At 39.0% G+C, this 19,551-nt stretch overlaps 1 protein-coding gene and 1 long non-coding RNA gene across 8 annotated transcripts in view; one reads left to right on the forward strand and one right to left on the reverse strand.

The window, feature by feature from the left end:
* The window catches only part of LOC149774271 (uncharacterized), a 64,419-nt gene extending 50,061 nt beyond the window's left edge, over nucleotides 1-14,358 (reverse strand). For both annotated transcript variants that reach the window (XM_089945549.1, XM_089945548.1), the window contains exon 1: nucleotides 14,035-14,358. The gene's annotated coding sequence lies outside the window, so the exon portion shown is untranslated. The remainder of the gene's footprint in view (nucleotides 1-14,034) is intronic.
* A 3,955-nt stretch (nucleotides 14,359-18,313) lies between these two features.
* Nucleotides 18,314-19,551, forward strand: part of LOC149774272 (uncharacterized) — an 86,337-nt gene continuing 85,099 nt past the window's right edge. For 4 of the 6 annotated variants that reach the window (XR_016416924.1, XR_016416929.1, XR_016416926.1 and 1 more), the window contains exon 1: nucleotides 18,314-18,500. This is a non-coding gene — a long non-coding RNA (uncharacterized LOC149774272). The remainder of the gene's footprint in view (nucleotides 18,501-19,551) is intronic. The other 2 variants (XR_016416921.1, XR_016416923.1) reach the window with 1 other exon arrangement.

Genomic DNA, 19,551 nt, shown 5'->3' on the forward strand with positions numbered 1-19,551 from the left:
ACACAAAATAATTCGGTGGTCCAGTTGAGTAAGTAACCTTTGCCGAAAGTGCGTTTGGTTTTGCCAATGCGCACCCAATCTCCTACGGCCAACACTTCACTTTTCTTGGGGACAGTCACCGTCGGTGACGTACCAAACAGGCGCTCGAGAACGGTCACTTTGTTGTCATGAGTCACTTCTTGAGGGGCACGTCCGATGCTTCGATGCTAAGATTGGTTGCACACTTGGACCAAGTGCCGTAAGATGTCGATTTACTTGAGTGTGGTGATGTGTAAAGTATATGCCCTCCACTCGAGTGCGACTTCTGGAAAAATTTTGTCGAATGGGTTTGTGTAAAGTGTAAGTGGTTTGTTCTTGTAAGCATCATTGTACTTAAGGTAAAAGGAGACTTTTCAGTCCAGTTTTGGCAGCACGATACCATTTTTCAACTCCTCCGTAACCTGCAGGATGGGATGGATTGTAATAAATGCTGGATAACAACATTTCCATTTTTAATAAATCACCCACTCTTCGCTGAAGTTACAATTTTTTCGTGAGGTATTTGATTGGTTTGTAATGCTTTGCGTGTCTGCCGATCAATAGGTGTCGAGGAGGAGGATGTCTGAAGAGGGGTCATCGGTTCTTGTTTCACTTCTGTCTTCGCCTTCCTTTTCTCTTCTGATGAAGAAAGGGTGACAATCATCTTTTTAATCCATCCAATTCTAGATGTAGGTGGTGTTGTTAACTTGCGTACTTTCTCTAGTGGTGTTGTTAACTTGCGTATTTTTTCTGGCGGAATTTGAAATTCTTCTTCTTCTTTTTCTGTCTTGGTCACTGGGGATAGTTGTGGTGGACTTTTCATCAAGGTCTTACAACCTTTCAGAGTGGGCAGAACTGTTTCGTCTAAAGCTTTCTGGTAAAAGAGTTGCAGTTGTTGCAAGAGTTGACCGTACTTTTGCGATTTTTCTGTTTCGGACAAATTTGGTGATCCATCAACGACTGCAGTTCGTGTTGTAACTAGGACATCTCGGTCGAATTTGGATTGGGATGCAAATGCGGGGTCCGTGGCTCTTGCCAACGATGGTATTTCATCCATCGTTTGTAAGGCACTAACGCTAGTTTTCGTCCTTCCATTCGATTTCAAGGGTCACGTCTGTGATCTTTGGACGCCAGAGGTCCTCTCTATCTTGCCCCCACGAGTCCTCCCAACATGGTTCCCAATACTCCTTTCAGCAAAGGTCTTAACAATAGAGGCAAAATTCCTCCACGTGGTACCAACATCAGCTTCTTTTGACGAATGGGTATTTTCTTTTGAACCATTTGGCGAAGAACGTGGCGATGTTTGCCTAAGCATTGTTTCTTGTGTTTTGACAAAGGTATCGTGCCTTTCAAGACGTTCAAACAACATTCGCACAGGGTATCGATTACATCTTTGGAGGTCGTTTGAATGAAGTTTGTTCGCAGGGGTGGAATAGCTTTGAACAGGACTGACAACATGTCCCCATGTTTGACTAAACGAGGAGGCAGTCATTTCCATGTCTTTCCTTTGGGCTTAGAAGAGGGATGTTTTCTGGGGGTGACATCTTTGTTTGTTAGTTCCGGGACACACACCAAAAATACACTAGCGTCGATGACTTAGCACACACCCCTTTTATCTTCTTTTTTTTGGACTATCGCTTCGTCAAAAAGGTGACAATGTCATTTTGTTTTCCAAAATTGCCAAAGAATCCTCCCCTTTGATTATTCCTCTTTTTCTTTGAACTACGGTGTCTTTTCTTGCTTGTGTTAACGTCGATGCTTGGCTAAGCGTTCAGTCGGATGATGAGACTGTCCTTGTCTCTTTCCTTTTTGGACAGGAGAATGACGATAGTGACGGTGTGCATTTCTTTGAGGTGACATCATTGGGCCTTCAGGAGCACAAATAACACTGATACCCATGCTTCGCCTCGGGCCTTTTTATACTGGAACGCGACGCCACTGATTGTCTTTACTTCGTATCAACTTGACGACAGGCATCACGCGTCGTGGAGGGGTTCGCAACGGACTAAATCGGGACAGTTCCTGCTTGGACAAATCCGGTAAACTCTGTAACATACCCGATCTCTCTTGGACTTTGATTTTGGGAGCAGTTTCTTTATGACCAGCTGCCACTAAAGCTAAAGAGGAGGAGGGTGTCGCCACTAGAGGAGAAGTTTTTGGAGACGCGGGTTTCCATGTTTTCTGAGGGCTTTTCTTTTTCTGATGTCTTTTCTTTTTCTTTTTTTTGTGGACTTTTCTTTTTCAAGGTTTTTGACCTTGTCAGACACCTTTGCTCTTTTTCTTCCTTGGGCTTCGTTTGGCATTTTGGGGAGTGGCTTTTTTCTAGGGTAGAACTTTGGGGGCATTAGGATAGCATTTTCAGAGGGATCGAATGATGACCCCTCAAAGAGTACCTCTCCCTCCAGGTTTCAAAATGATTTGCTTTTTTGGTTTGAGTGTCGATGCGGGGATCGGCCAGTTGTGTCAAGGCTACTTTATTTTCTGTCAAACAAGCGTTTGGATTGATGAGGAGTCTGAATGATGCCTTGCAGTAATTGACGTGCTGTCACCGTAAACCATCGTAAGACTGCTTTGAGAATGGCTTCTTAGACTTCTTGGATTTTTTTCGCGACTGATGCCGTACAAGGCACGAATTAATTTGACGGGAAGATGAGACTGAAGGGATGTCATGTTGACGATGTGTGAGACAGGTCAAAAGTCACCGAGGTTTTTATAGATTCTTTAAGTCGACGACGGGGACGTGTGCAGGACAGGCCATCCGTCTTAACACCAGTGGTGAAACAAATGGGTACGAAATCGCAAATAATCGGGGGTAGTGGGTTTCCAATCGACGAGTAAATGAGAGTCTGAAGTTTGAGTGGCATCGTCGTACACCTGAGTTAGCCAAGGCGTTCCTAACTGTTTGACTAAGACTTGCACTTGCAATTTATCTCTAGGGCGTTTAACAAGAGTACGTAATGAGCATTGAGACTGATCGTGCGATGGGCTTTACTTTGTTGAAACATATTTTGAGTAATGTAAATGATATTGCATTACGATAATGCCCTTTGCGTGTAAACCACAGTTTAATTTCTTCATCTTCTCCTAACATGTGGTTGAAAATGACCAGATGTGTTTGACTGGGGTCAGACACGACTCCGTCTTCGTCGCTAGGAATGCCTTCCATAAACACGATGGAGTCGGCTTGACTTTCTCGCAAGAGGCTGTACGCCAATTGCCACTCTTTGCAACACCACACGATGCGTTGAGATGGACGATCGATCAAATGATGTTTATGTTCTATCAAACGTTTGACAAATTCGGTTTTGCCTGAACCGCTAGGCCCCGAAATTAACATGTTAAAGGGATGGTGATGATAAAAGGTCTCCCAACTGGCACGATCTAAGTGTTCGTCAATGACTTTGAAAGTGAAGGAAGAGGGAGCAGAGAAAGTAAAGGTAGCCAGAGTGCCAGGAATGTCACTTGTGACACGAAGAAAGTCAATACAATAGTTTTTATACTTTTTTCAGGACACGTTTATTGATTTTTTACAAATAAACACGAAAGCCAAAAATACATAAAAGATAAATGGTTAAGTACAACGATAAATTACACATCAAAGCGATCAAAGTGGAATATAAACAAGTCTCTGTACAACATGTTTTGGGGAACCAAGATGTCCTAGGGACAGTGTGTAATGTTCTTTAAGTCTCTACATGGGATACCGTCACACAAGTGTCCTGCCGGAATGATCTTTCAGGAATGTCCATGACAGTCCTGTCCAGAAGGGAGTGATTGTTCTCGGTGAAAGGTTCTTCTGGTACTGTCACTAACACAGGTTTAAAAGTGACTTTTTTCTTAGGACGATGGAATGAAGTATCAAAACACTTGAGCATAATGGGCCACTTCTTGGGTCCAAGCCTCAAAGGCCCAATGTTTCCAGTCACGTACATCTGTCCAATGTGGGTTTAAGTCACAATCTACACACACATCGTTATACACCTCTTCTGTACGCAAAGCTTTGAGCAAAATGAGTCTCTCGTGGACATTTAAAGGCACCATTTTCATGCTTTTTGTTTTTGTCTTTTGGTGGTAAATACTGTTCGTAAAAAGTCCACAAGGAATCGGCTGGTAAACGAAATCAAAGAAAGCAAGTCACTAAGGCACACACCACACGTCGTCCCAGATTCAACGGACACATTTCTTGTACTATGTTTTGGTAATCTTCCACTGTCTGAATAGTGTCATTGATTTCCTTCCATGGAATCTGTTGTATCACTTCTGATAAAAGTAGTGGCATGGTAGTCCGGTTTTATACCCTCTTTTTTGGAAGCATTACATGTACCTTCAGCACAGAGATAATCGTACTCCAGTAGCGAATCTAAATGATTCAATAACTAACTGAACCATTACACTTCGTTCAGAACTATCCTCTTTCACTAAGTTTATATTGTGTAAAAAATTTTGGTAATCCTCCAACTCTTCTTCTGGAATTAGTTGCAGTAGGTATGTCTCGTAGTAAACAAAATCATTCACATACCGATACTTCTCGTCCTCGAACCGTTGAACAAAGTCTGACTACTGGAACACTTTCTCCTGAATCAGTCCTCTTATAGTATTCAGGTACCAGTGGTTTAAACATCGGTGACCTAACGGATGCAATTGTTCTTTACGTTTCACTTGTATTTTGACCAGTTCTCGGTAACTCCGTTCTCTCAACTCCTCAGGCAAGCCCAAAATGTTCTCTTGTAAAGTATCCATAAGTATATACACTTTTGTGGAATCACTCGGTCGTGGCCAATAGCCTCGTTTACCTTTGTGACTGATGTATTCTCCACTCATAACAAGTCTTCTTATACTTTGGAAAAGAGCATAATTTAAACATCGAGAAATGATTTTGAATTTGCGTTTCACTTGAATTTTGACAAACACTCGGTAAATACGTTCTCTCAACTCCACAGGCAATCCCCGAATGTTCTCTTGTAAAGTATCCACGGTCATGTCAGTCAGTATGATTGGATTTAAAATCTTCTCCTAGAGCGAAAGTAATGAACATACTGAGTAATTTCTGACCACTGCTATTCACGGTAACGGTCCAGAATGTCAATAAAATCTTATAAACGGTCTAAAGCGGAATAATAGGGTGAACGCACATGTGATCCAGGGAAATCTAATCTGTTGACTTTTTTCACTTTCCTCTTGTTAATTTCTCGATACAAACTTTCTAAGTCACCCATTGAGATTTTGCTCTGGCACGTCCCTGCCAAACTTATTTGTAGATCTTATCTTGCAGTTTATTTGGTAATGCTTGAATATTGCTTTTTTTAAATGGGGTTTAAATCCTGGTCTGTGTGGTGTCCAACGTTTGACGCCTAGCCAATCTGGTTTCTTAAAGGACATGGTATGTCATTTCAATGACTCGTTCCCACTAAAGGTAGGTAGTGACAATTTGGTGACCATCGAGCATGTTCCAGGTAAGCTGAATCTTGTTGTTCCCACTAGTGAAGTAACACACCGCAACTGAAGCACTTGACTTTATCCCCTTCGCCCAAGTAGAAAAATCCGGCTCTGGCTAATTATTCGGGGATAGGTCCTCCAAGATATTTTAGGCCATTTTCCTTTGAACGATAGAAGACGATTTTCAAAGTCTCAGTATTCAGGTAAACGCACAGGGAATGAACATTCGTTGTTCACAGGTTCATTTGGACGAGGGTAGGGTGACATCAATAGGAGTTTGCTCAGTGTTGGATGACATCCGTAGGGTGGTAGACGTGAAAGTTGACATACACAAAGAAAACCAGCAAAGTGTCCACGATAACGAGTGGCATCGCTTCCGCATCCATCAGGTTTGACACGCACAGCATCATTTTCCATGATAGGTGTAGTGGTAGTAGTATTAGTAGTAGTAGTAGTAGTAGTGAGAACAAAGTTCCCATGATGCGTTACTGCATCGCTCACATCGCAAGGCACAGCATCGCACTCGTCTGCAAACTCCGTTACGCAATTACAATGGTAACCGCATTGACACTTAGTTTCCTTCCGGACAATTTCCGTCGCAATACATGGGTCTTATCTATCCACTACTAGTCACACTATGGGAAGGTACATTCTTTTTACAATCCTCGAACTTGAATGATGATTGTTTAAAAAGATTCATCTTTCGCGCTTGGTCTTGGTAGTCACAATGAACTATCGATCTTGCATATTGTCCCTTTTTATATGCTGACCAATATCGACGTGACCGTACGGCAAAGTGTAGTGGTTGGGAAGCCTCACTCGCTTCTGGTACACGATTTGACACAGCTTTTCCAAGGGTCGACTGAAGATTTGTTGAGTAGGTAAACGTAAAATCGTGTTCGGTTCGTGGGTGGTCACTTTAAAGTTTCCATCCTCTCCAGACTGCAATGCTTCTTTCCATACGCCAAAGTTCACCACTTGACTGGTGCGATAATTGAGAATCAATCCTTTCACTTTACACTCGGTGTGCACTTCTTATTTTTCCCGGTATTCGTAGCTGTAATTTGTAGGACCGCATTTAGCGAAACTTAAAATCTTCTCGTCGAGGTGTTCGTCTGTCCAGGCTCCTAAACGGTCTCCTTCGATGTCAGGGTGATATTGACCTGGGCGATCGATGTAGATGTAACTACCTGTGTCAAAGTACAGGACACGATCACTTAACAGTTCTAAAGGTTCGTACAATTTTAAGCGAGCATGGGCTGTCACGTAAGCCACAATGATGACTTTTCCAAATTTGTCGGCTTCTACAAAGTCCAGATCTTCTTCGTAACTGACTAAGATCAAATCCTCACGAACGACGTCCACGCGTTTCATGTATTTAGTTTTGTCTCGAATCATCTGGAAGTACCGGGAAGGTTCTGTCAAATACTCCGTCGTAGACAAACACGGTCGTTATGTCATTTTACCCCACAAGCAATTTAACGTCACTTTGGCAAACGATCGCCTGCCTTCATTTCTCTCGATGTGGTCTAAAGTGATGCCTTCCTGCTGCCAGTATTTCTCTTTGAATGTCTTTTGGTCTTCGGGATTCTGGCACCAGACAGGATAGCCCCTGGCTTCTTGTTTCAGTTTCAAAAAAGCATCCACGTAGTCTGCGAAAATGCCTTTCTGAGTTTGGTCACCCTTGTGGTATTGTTGTGTCTTGGCAAAGTGGTAAATTTCATACACTTCTAACATTTGGTATCCCAAGTCCAGAGCTTTGAACAATTCCACACTGACCCACATTCACGTCAAGGTGCATTCTTCCTGGGTGTGCTGACAAGGCTGATGTTGGTTACACGTTTCGACACAAGTACGGCACAAGGAAAACATCAGTTTTCCTTGGCAATGTTGAGGTAACCCAGGATGGTACAAGTCGGTGGGAGTCAAAACCTTGCACTTGATCAAGCCTTCGTATTGTTGAATGTTTTCCAGGTCAACGTGTTGCGTCAGCAATTGCGGGTGTCCAGTAGGAAAGCGACAATACTTGCACACGTAGGGATACAGTGAACACACATCCAAGTATTTTATTTCTTCTCCTTTCTCTTCGTAGGCGTGGTACAGCAAACAGATGACATATTTCCGTCCTCCGTACAAACTGTCCCTTTGGTTCAGGGTTTCCACCAGTTTGTGACTTTCTACGATACGTTTAAACTCGGGATCAGTTTTCAAACGGTGATCGTACTCGTGTTCCCACATTTCCACCACTTGGTATCCTTGCTGTTCTAACTTCAAGCGCCGCTGAAAAGTGGCCTGGTACAAGTCTTCCATGGTTCGTTGTAAAAACTGATTTTTAGTGCTACGGTCAGGGTAACAGACGGGACATCCGTGAAATAAGCAACCGTTAAACTCGTACACGATCTTGGGGTTTTCTAAGTCCCAGCCATCGACCGAATGCGTTCCGATGGTCTTTTCGCCCCCTCCGTTGCGGGCATGCTGAATCCACTTGTCTTCCTTGTCGCACAAGTAATGCAACCAGCGTAGGGCTTTGATCGAGTATTGGCGTTTGACAAAGTTGGTCGTTTGAGGGCTGATGACCGACAGGATGTTTTCAGGCATGAATCTTTGGCGGCACACTAAGGAACACGCTTTGACAATGGTGCCGGCTTTTTTCAAAGGATTGACCCCTCCGTGTTCCATGAACGGTTCTCGAAATTTTCCACAGCAGCGCCTTAAAATGTCCACGTCGGAACGACAATTCTTTAATATTTCTTCCTGAAAGTCGAAGGGGTCCGAGGCCTGAGCCTGGTACCAAGCGTAGAAAGCTCATCGTTATTCGGTACACATGTTTTTGGGGTCGTAATCGTGAGCCTCAGACAAAATGGGTAGAACGGCATGTTGATTGGCTTTGGTATTGAAGAAGTGAGAAAAATAACCGTTGGCCATTTCTGTCATTCCAAACGTTTTGGCATTCGGCTGAAAGGCTTGGCCAAATAGCTCACTGAATCTTGTCCCACTTGCATGAAAATGAATTTGGCTCCGTTCAATATCACTTTAGGACGTGCGGTGCCTTGTTTCGTATATTATCTGAGAGGAAACTGTCCATCGTATCCGGAGAAATTGTGGGCCATCACCGTGGCACGGCGATGACAATCTGCATAACGTTCGATGTCCTCTTGGCTCCACATCTCATCGATTGGGTCTAAAATCCATTGAGCGAAATCGACTAGCCTTGTTCGGTCCCCGAAAGTTTTTTTCACGTCCTCCATGAATCTTACTGCAGTGAGGACAATGACTAAAGATAGGTTCTAGGATGCACTTTTCGCACGCTCGATGAGCCACGCAGAAATTATAAATGTGAATGCCAGTCTCTTGCATGCATTCAAAATCGAAAAATATGAAATTCCCTTTCTTCTTGTGGTCATCATCTTCCTGTTGGGATTGGTATTTCTGAATGTAGCATTGATGTTCCAAGCGCACGATTTGGTGACTGATGTGACATCGTTTCTTTCCCGAACATACGTGTGCCTTGGCATTATTGGTACGTATGCCTTGTCTACATGTAGGGCAAAATCCCAAGAGTTGACAAGCACTTTTCTGCCGTGAACCTTGCGTCCTCAAATGTTGTTGGTAGCAGGTAGGGCTGACAAACGTGCGCTGACAAGCAGAGCAATGCACTCGTTCTTGTCCTTCGTCCAGACAGGGTTGAGAGGCCAAACATCCTGAGCATTTCGATCCACAATGCTTGTGTTGCTCTCGGTTGTTATAACCATGGTCACATTTTTCACAGTAATATCTGTATCCCAGGAATCCAGTGATACTGGTTATGGTATCGAAATAATAATCGTGATAATAGATGTGAATGTATTTTCCGTCTTGGAAATCTTTGCCTCGAAACAATAGAAATTCACTCTCTTATTGAGGGTGTACTTTCAAGGTGTAGCGTCGTGACAAGACATCTTGCAATTTTTGCATTTCAGGAATGCCACCGAGTGTGTCTTTGGATAGCCCTGCTTGCTGTAACAGGAGTTCTGCTTCACTTCGTTGTCTGGCTCGGTTCGATTTTCAAATATTCTCCCAGGCCCTTTTCCATTCTACCGTGTCGTTCTTGTCGGCGTATGTTCTTCCCACCACGATAGCCCTGGCTAAACACGTCTGGTCTTGAGAGTTGTTAATTTGGACGAGGCCCTTTTTGGTGCTACGAAGGTCGTCGATTAATAACACTGGTTTGCGTCATGTCCCTTGGGGAAGAGACACGTGAGTCATGAACAGTGTGGCTTTTCCATCGGTGATGTGAAATTTGTCATTGAATTGCTCCACGTGTTTAATCTTCTCGATGACTTAAGAAGGTGTCAATTCTGCTAGGCTGCTAAACTCGATCCAAACGAGGGACTTTAAATTGTCGTGATGAATGGAAAGTCTCAAGTGATCGTCTTCTTTGGCTTGACATTGTCGTTTCAGAGCTTGACATTGTCGTTTCAGAGTGGTTAACAAAGAATCCCACACCTCGGTGATGAAGCCCTCTGCTTTCTCTAGTGGTATGTTGGACTTGAAATCTTTAAACTTCACCGTATATGTGTAAGCTGTGGTTCTAAATGTTCTAGAGGAGCGCTTTTCCGTCTCTCGAATGTGATAGCAATTTTGAGGGTTTAGTAATGGGGATGAACTTTGGGTGTAGAATCGCTGCGTCTGGATTCGGGCTCACTCATGTCATCTTCAAAATTACTGGCATGAATTTGTGCCAAGACTTCAGCTATTGTACAAGGCGATACATCACGTTTCTGCCTCTTACTTTTTTCTTCTTTCTTCACGAATTGATGCGATCGTTTCATCTTGACTGCAGTACAGACCCAATGTTCCCCATGTTCCATTCCCCTTGCCCCTAAACAGTCCCAATAATTTTTGTCCCTCAATAATTCCACCCCTGTTAAACTTCCCAAGTTCAATTTCCCCTTGTCCCTAAACATGTCTCAGTGTGCCTTGTCCCTATAGTGGCCCGGGGGTGTGTGTGTCTTGTAACGTATTTTCCCATTGTCCCTATAAATCTTGTCCCTATAGTGACCCAGGGGATCTTGTAATTATTTTCCCTTTGTCACTAAAGTGGCCCCCTTTACTACTGAAATCATATATTTGAATTATAGTTTAGTGCCTATGACTGTTTGGACTAAGTACTATTTTTGGATTATTGTGAATTCATTCAAAAGAATTATGGAAAATGCCCATTGTGGTACATCAACACAGGTGGCACTTCAGCACATTCAAGAGGACTGATACATCAGCACATTAAAGACCATGAATTCATTCGGAACGCTATTCCTTTGGATTTGTGATTCAACATTTTAGGATTATTAAGGATTTAATTCACAATAATGTAAGCTCCTATTAAATTTTCATTTCATAACATAAATAAATAAATCATTTGTTAAGTTTTACTAAACTTGTTTATTTTGCTCCTTTCTGTTACTTCGTTTAAGACTATAGAGTCGTAACAATGTCTTCCGGTATTTAAGAGTAAGATGATCGCATCAACGTTAAAACTATGGTCAGTCAAAATATTTATATTTTTACGCAGACATTTAAAAAGCGTTTCTTTCACAGTTCTTGATTAAGCACACCCTGCTTTTTTCAGAAAACACCAGATACATTTACAACAGTATTCTCTACACAAACTGTAGCTAGTTGTACCCAAACGACGTAAACCTGGGCTTAGATATCAAGTTTACTGGGGATGGTAGCGTATATGTGAGAATGGGAGGGTAATATTTTGGGGGGTTAATTTTCAGTCTGTACATGGGTAGATGGTTTACAGTTCAAATGATTATTCCTGGTTGATTCAGTAATTGAAACTCAGATCCCCCGAACTGAATAAAATTGTTTTTTTTACCTGTGTGTATGAGTACTGTCTGTCACCTCCGAGTTTGGTAGCACACACACACACACACATACATACGTATATATATATATATATATATATATATATATAGAGAGAGAGAGAGAGAGAGAGAGAGAGAGAGAGAGAGAGAGGGGGGGGGAGAATACAAATCGTATGGCGAATAACAGTCTTTTCAAGTGCACTGGATCCAGCAAGGGATCACGTTTATCGGGGATTGATTAAGATAAATGTAATAAACTGACTACGAACAGTGCGTACATAAATTTACATAAAATAGCAGATGGCGCTATGGCTCATCGATTTCCGCAACAAGTAATTGTCATGTAAGGTTTTGCAAAGACAACTGTTTATCTGTTTTATTTGTTTGTCTTGTCTATGTTTTGTATTTGCCTTTGAAAATGACTCATTAGGAGTCGAAAGCGCTTAGGCTAGTACGATGCTAGTTTTGCACTATTCATAGTCAGTTTATTACACACACACACACACACACACACACACACACACACACATATATATATATATATATATATATATATATATATATATATATATATATATATATGCGTGGGGGTGTGGCACATTTTGTGATTATATTTTTTCTGTTGATCGCTGAATGTTTTGTTTACACTATTGGACACTGCATTACTTATAAAACGGTTTGAACTGCACTAAGAAAAGAAAAATACACTGTGGTTGGTTTTGTATTTGAATACACGCATCACAGACGTCCCAGTGATTTGATAAAGTATTGCAAACAACAATGATCGGCTATTGATATTAGTAATTTAAGTAATATAGTGACTCAACATTGAAAACTTCCACAGTGTTTTAACCTAACTTCCACTTCTGAATATCGCGCATTAAGAAAAGCAAATAAACAATAACCTGCAAGACATCAGGAAGGACACGAGATATAAGATATGTCGATGTGGGTGGGATACAGTTTGGTAAAAGAAGAAATAATTTACATTTTGCACATGTATTACACCTAATGCGGTCAATACCTCCTGTGGCAACTTGTGATTGTATGGCTCAGTCTTTTCAAGGTCAGGTTAAACGTGTCTACTCTGCACGATTATCTTTGTAATGCAAGATAATACATGTTTGTTGCTCACGTCAATGAAAAATAAAATAGCTTCACAGAGCAGGGTCATATCAAACGTCTTAAGAAAGCATAGGCAATTGTATAACACGGAAGTGAATTGCCCTGCAATGACTACATAATAACTGGTATAAATACAAAATGTACACACACACACACACACACACACACACACACACATATATAACAATTACCGTGCATAGTATATATATATATATATATATATATATATATATATATATATATATATATATATATATATATGCAATAAACTGACAACGAACAGTGCGGAACTAGTATCTAGCTAGCCCGAGCGCTTTCGACCCTTTAAAGAGTCTTTTTCAAAGGCAAATAAAAAACATAGACAAGACAAACAAGTAAAACAGAAAAACGGTTATGTTTGCGAAACTTTACATGGCTGTTTCTACAGGAATTCAACCTTTTAACTCTATTATGTGTTAACTAGTTTATTTCAGCTTGCTGCTGATACTGGAACATATTTGTATCGACCTAGAAATTGATGAGCCATAACGACATCTATTATTTTATGTAAATTTATGTAAGAGCAGATTGTATCAAGGATATTTCATTGTTATAGTAGTCATAGGCTTTTAAGCAAATTTAAATAATTATTTAAAAGAAAATGTGTCGGCTGCAAAATATATTTTTTTTTTATTTGTTCGTTGTCAGTTTATTGCATTTATCTTAATCAATCCCTGACACACGTGATCCCTTGCTGGATCCAGTGCACTGGAAAGGATTGTTATTCGCCATATGATTTGTATTCTTTATATATATATATATATATATATATATATATATATATATATATATATATATATAGAGAGAGAGAGAGAGAGAGAGAGAGAGAGAGAGAGGATATGCAAACTGTATATCTGACGGAGTGGAATGTATCCAGTGGTACAAGCAGGTAAGCCGTACCATTAAGAAATGTATTGCCGGAAAGACGGCTTGGGATGATCGTTACCATATAGGTAAGAGTTAAATTTAAATTGCACCATTGACTGAATCGTACGTGAGGATGCATTCTAATATAGACTGAACGTATCTAAAGAGAAAGAATATCATCGCACACGTTGGATAAGTGGTTCCCTAACTGAGAGTCGAACGTGGGTCAGCTGGATACAGCAATAATCGTCTTGTCTTGGTGTACCAAACCATATTTAGCATGCACACATGTCCAAATGAGGCTGGGAAAATAGTCGCTGGTATAGGCATTCGTGCGTAACAGACACACACCAAGACGACGCACTCACGGTCTGCATACATATGACACAAAACAAGCCGTATAGAAATTAATATAGATGGTTTCAACTATACACCAGACAGAGTGGCAAGTGTTATCCGTGGATCCTACATGAGAATGCTTGATATAATAGATCGAATTTATTATGGTATATATATATATATATATATATATATATATATATATATATATATATATATATATATCTGTAGACATGTGTATACACGTATTTCGTTGTGTAACCATTTTGTAAACACTCGGGAGACATACAATTTGATCTAAGGGCCTTAATTATTGCAAAAGCTTAGGTTGTTAAGGACACAAATATTATGTACTTACCAGAATCAAATCCCGATGTCATTTTTACAGTAGATCCACTCTCATAAAAGACGATCCAAGACGAAATTCTTCCACTTTTATATATACACTATACATACATTCCTCGTTACGTTTATTATTATAGCAGTGAACGTAATACGTTACCACCTTATCCTGTAATATAGCGTCTGAAATAAACACTCAGATTGTTCGTTGAGTAGAGTCAATAATATCTATACCGACAAAACAAAGATCACTAGAAATAGTCACTATCCGTCAACTAAATAACATTCAGAAGATCACCTCACATTGGTATGGTTCAGCACGTCTGTAATATTAACTAACAGTGTGTGTAGGTATAGATAATAGCATGTCACATACAACCTTAGTGTATAAACAGACATGTATGTATAGATATATATATCTTCAAAGGTCGTATGAAAGACTTGGCAACTGTTCAATAACTTCAAACGTAACGTTAATTACTTGATTTGGGATTTTACGTGGCAACATCACTGTAATTCTAGTGCCACTTAAAAGGTTACATGATAAAGATTTATATATCAAAAATGCTTTATTACTGACTAGATATGCAAGTCCCCCTCCCCCCCCCAAAAAAAAAACACCATTAAAAAAACACAATGAAAAAACAAAACAACGATGAGATCGTAAGGTTAATATATGATTGTTCTCGAACAACGGGGGATATAAATGGTGTTTACATGTTGGGTAAAATACTCAAAGAACCAGTGTTGCACACAAGCCGTGTTTTAATATAAACTTTAACTTCCTTCAAGAAATTAAAAGCACAAAGATAAATTTACCGTATTAAAATCAAAAAGTTAATTCATGAGCAGAACGTTGTAATTTAAGATCGCATGTAGGCTGAAGATCGAATCAATCTATCATATAGTGCTTCAAGGTGAAGGGTTCATTGCAATAAACTTATTCAGGTGGGTCGTTTCCCTTTAATATGTAGGAATGGGTTATGCAAGTATGACCAATTCCACAATTCGTAAAATGACTAACTCGACCTTGCGGATGGTTCTGAAGGAATGAAGCCATTCGCCTAAGGTAGGTTTGATCAAATGTAGCTTGCTGACATCATAATTTCATTATGCCTGTCACTTACTAAATAAGAATTTTTTTATACCAGATTTTCCTCACAGAATACAAGTCATTAGCAAAAGTCCCACACTATCTCAGCCCTTCCCCCCCCCCCATGCTATAAAAGTGCCGTGTTTTAAAAATGCACATTGCATTTGATCAACATAGCAACCAATTTTATGTTGAAAGACAGGAACATGAAACTTGCCAGTTATTCCTGCTATGTAACAAATAAATTTTACTGTTTGACAAGGGATGGAACAGATCTGATAGGTTCATTAAGGTCAAAGGTCAAAGGGTGTAATGTTTGCATATTCTTCTAACACTGGTATATGGAAGAAAGCAAATTTGTTTTGTAATCTTTGATCTCTTAACTTCATTACAAATTGAATAAACAGAAACACTTTCACTATCTGTTTCTTTTACTTAGTGCAACAGTTTTAAATTTAAGTTGACTTCACTCCTGTGTTCTGAGACTCCAAATTTCCACATAATTAAAGTTATTGCATACCCAATGCTGCCACAAGGCATATTTTGAAAGCAAGAGCAAGCTAAGCATAATTAGCTTATTTTCTTGCTTAACATTCATGTTAATATACAGCTTTTTAAAGACCATAGTACATATTCATATCAAAATAAGAATAATAATTGCACACATTTTCATACTTGCTTTAAGGTGGCACTCTGCCATTTCATATATTGCTTTGGGTTAGATTTTTAAATAAAAATAATTTCCCAGGTTTTCCTCACATGTTATACTGACATTTAAAAAAACGCCTTATATATCTTTTAATTCCCTTTATTTTGGTGATATTCAATTACCTTTATTTTGGTGTATGATTGGTATGTGTAACATGGGTTATAGAGAAACATTACACATAATGATACGAAATAAGAAAAATAACTGCATACATTTCATTTTTGTTTTAAGCAGTACAGAGGTGGTAGTATTGTGTGAGTTAGTTATGGTGTATAGCTAAACATTTAAGTCGCAAGCATCAGCACAGTTATCTTGAACAATTCTCCCGTTTGGTTTTCTTCCCCCACATAACATTATGCATTAGTAACAAATTCCCACCCATGCCGAGCACTCTTCCCCTCTTATGATGAAACGTAAGCTATTTTAAAAATGTGTGTTGCATACTTTCCAACATAGCAACCAATGCTATTCTGAAAGACAGGAACATGAAAATTCCCGTAATTATTCATGAAATGTCACTAATAAAATTTACAGTTTAAAAATGGATGGAACATATCTGGTTGGTGGAGGTTAAAGGAGGATAATGTACTGTTTGGTTGTGAACATTTTATACGATACTATTAAAATCAGACAAATAATTGCACAAATCGTCATATTTCTTTTAAGGTGACCCTCTACTGTTTCATATATTGCATATAACTCGATTTTTAGAAAGAAAAAAAAATCCCTTCCCCCGTTTTCCTCGGTGGCTTGACTATTTAGAAAGCCAGTGTAAATATTAGGTATTGTTAAAAGAACTTTTACTTTTACGGTTTTTTTTTTAGTATGATTGATGGGTGTAGTATTGGTTATAGAGCATACAGTTTCACCTTACTTTTGATGTGAATTTATAAAATAAATAAATAAATAAAAGAATAAATAAATAAATAAATAAATCAATAAATAAATGCTAACTCCGCTTGGTCAGTTTCGCTTAAACTGTAAAAAGGCAGATGACTTCTTGTACATTTTATATATTTGATAAGTCATGTATTGTATTGAAAACAACTTCGCCTTACACGTGTCACTCTTTCACAAGTTCAAAATATATGCCGATTGTCCAATAAGCCTGTTCCGAATCAGCCAGTTCAGTTCAGCCATTAGCGTCACTAAATACATGTACTATTTCTGCCATGTTGGCAATTCATCTTCCGGTTTGGATATCTGGGTTGTCCCGCTTGATTTCTAAACTCAATTCACCCAAGGCGCATCATTTACAATTTTCAAAACTATTTTAAATATGGTTCAAAATGTTATTTAAATATGTATGTGTTGAGAACGTGTATGGCCGATGGGCTCGTCTATTCACCACATAACACCGCAGTACACCACATAACACATCAAGTTGCACCAGCTGTAATGCATTTTCCTCTGTAGATCAACTGATTTTCAATTACAGGTTTAAGGCAGTTATTTTGAACCCTTCACACTCATTTTCTTTTGCAATCCAAAAAAGACAATTTCTTTGTTGAATTAATTTATTCGGAATAAATTCATTACACATGCATCTATAAAAAATAATGTATCTGATACAAATTAGTTATTCATCTTTCTAATAACATGGATCACAGATCATATAAAAACATATCACATAGTACTAACCTCAACAAGGGATTCCACCCTGCATTATTTTTGAATTTCATATATCCAACAATTTGTATATTTAAACAATACATAGTGAATGACGTTCAAATTGAATAACAAATCGACTCAATAATATTTCTCACTAAATTAAATAAATATTTCAATCTAAGAGTGAATTCCCAAAAAATAGCTGTTTACACTCAATTGTTATGGCTTAGAGTAAAATATAAACTTGTACACAAACAAAATGAGAATAAACTCACCAAACTCATGACTAGCTGAGAAAAGACTTAAATCACATAGAATGCAGTCAGGCAATCTACGATCAACTCAATAATATATATATATATATATATATATATATATATATATATATATATATATATGTGTGTGTGTGTGTGTGTGTGTGTGTGTGTGTGTGTGTGCATAACCTCTCCAAAAGGAAAAACATGTAATGTTGCTTATTTCCTAGTTTGTCTTATTGCAAATAAATTCTGATTTCAAAGGAATTAATGTAGAATTCACCTATTAACCTTTGTACACGCCCACTGGCAGTCCCTTATTCATATCGAACAGCTGCTGATCGCCGACTGTTTATCAATGATGTCACAATTTAGGTCATATGCAAATCAGTCGGCCGGGAGCAAGTCAGTCTCAATGGCTCCCAGGCAGGGAGTCTTGTGTACCTTAAATTAATTCTTTCCAGCACTTGAATAATAATTATTATCTAGTCATATAAACAAAATAGTACAAATATAACTAAAATTAATGCATAGTAGTTTTCCAAAACAATGTAATTTTGAAACTTTTTCAGCAAATCATATATAAAATAAAAATTTTAACATGTTATCCCTCCCTTTGTAGGATAGTAACAACCGGAAACATAAGAGGTATCACAATGAGGCTAGAGCGCACTACCATGAAAGTAACAAACGAATGTCATGCAAGCTGAGTGACTGAATTTTAAAGATTCTTTGTATGTGACAGCTAAATACGATAATGAAAACAGTCAGCGAAACATGTGATTTAAATTCCTTTAATCTGTACTGTTCCACAAGTAGGTGACATTTCTATATACCCCCCCCTTTCTTGTTTGATCATTAGATTTGAAGATCGTGCTGAACTCTTTCAAACGTAAATACCAGCTTATGTACAGCTTAATGAATTAAGAGACACTTAACATGGCATGGCATCACACAGTGACATCCAGTAAAAGTATATTTTTAGTAGCACAGTTTGTGAAATAATGTCTATCGGCGAGTCAAAGAGGATTTTCATGCTTTGATTACAAAATTCGCATTTCGGAGTCGGTTAGCGTGATATCTACACAGCTGCTCGACGCGAGCTTGATGTTAAAAAAAATAATAATAATCTAAAGGAAAAAAAGCATACAGAGTGACAAAAATATCTTAGGTTACCCCCATGACCCGTTCTGACATAGGACCCCCTCTATCATAATATATAAGAGAGAAGGTACGGAACTTACAAATACTTGGGTCCACCCATGACCCTCGATTTCCTTCTGCTATTTCCGTCTTTAAAGGCAAGCGACCATACCATATGGCTTGTTTTACTTCTGATATATTTTTCTATCCATCAAGCCATCATTGACTTTTCTGCGTTGTACCAAACTGAAGTTACGGGCTGCGAAACGTGAGATTTTCGCGAAGTTTTCCTTTGTGGACACTCCGTGCTCCTATGATAATAAGGATAACCTTTTGAGCCAATCATATTTCGGCATTGACGTTAATGCCGCCTATTTTGAAAATAGAGATGCATGTATACGATGTGTTGTTCAATGAAGATGACAACGTATAATACTTGCATGGAACAGTATTCCTAAAGTTGAATCGAGTTAATGGTAAGTAAAAAACTTACTTTTACATCTACCGATGTTCTGTAATTCAAGAAAGGATGCACCATAGAGTTGAAAACATTGTCCATATCGCTCTTGTCTCAGGTTCTCAGATGAGCACGTAAGTGTCCACAAAGGAAAACTTCGCGAAAATCTCACGTTTCGCAGCCCGTAACTTCAGTTTGGTACAACGCAGAAAAGTCAATGATGGTTTGATGGATAGAAAAATATATCAGAAGTAAAACAAGCCATA

The sequence above is a fragment of the Sinohyriopsis cumingii genome, unplaced genomic scaffold (assembly GCF_028554795.1).
Source record: "Sinohyriopsis cumingii isolate HCF-2022 unplaced genomic scaffold, ASM2855479v2 utg000360l, whole genome shotgun sequence".
Classification (NCBI taxonomy): domain Eukaryota; kingdom Metazoa; phylum Mollusca; class Bivalvia; order Unionida; family Unionidae; genus Sinohyriopsis; species Sinohyriopsis cumingii.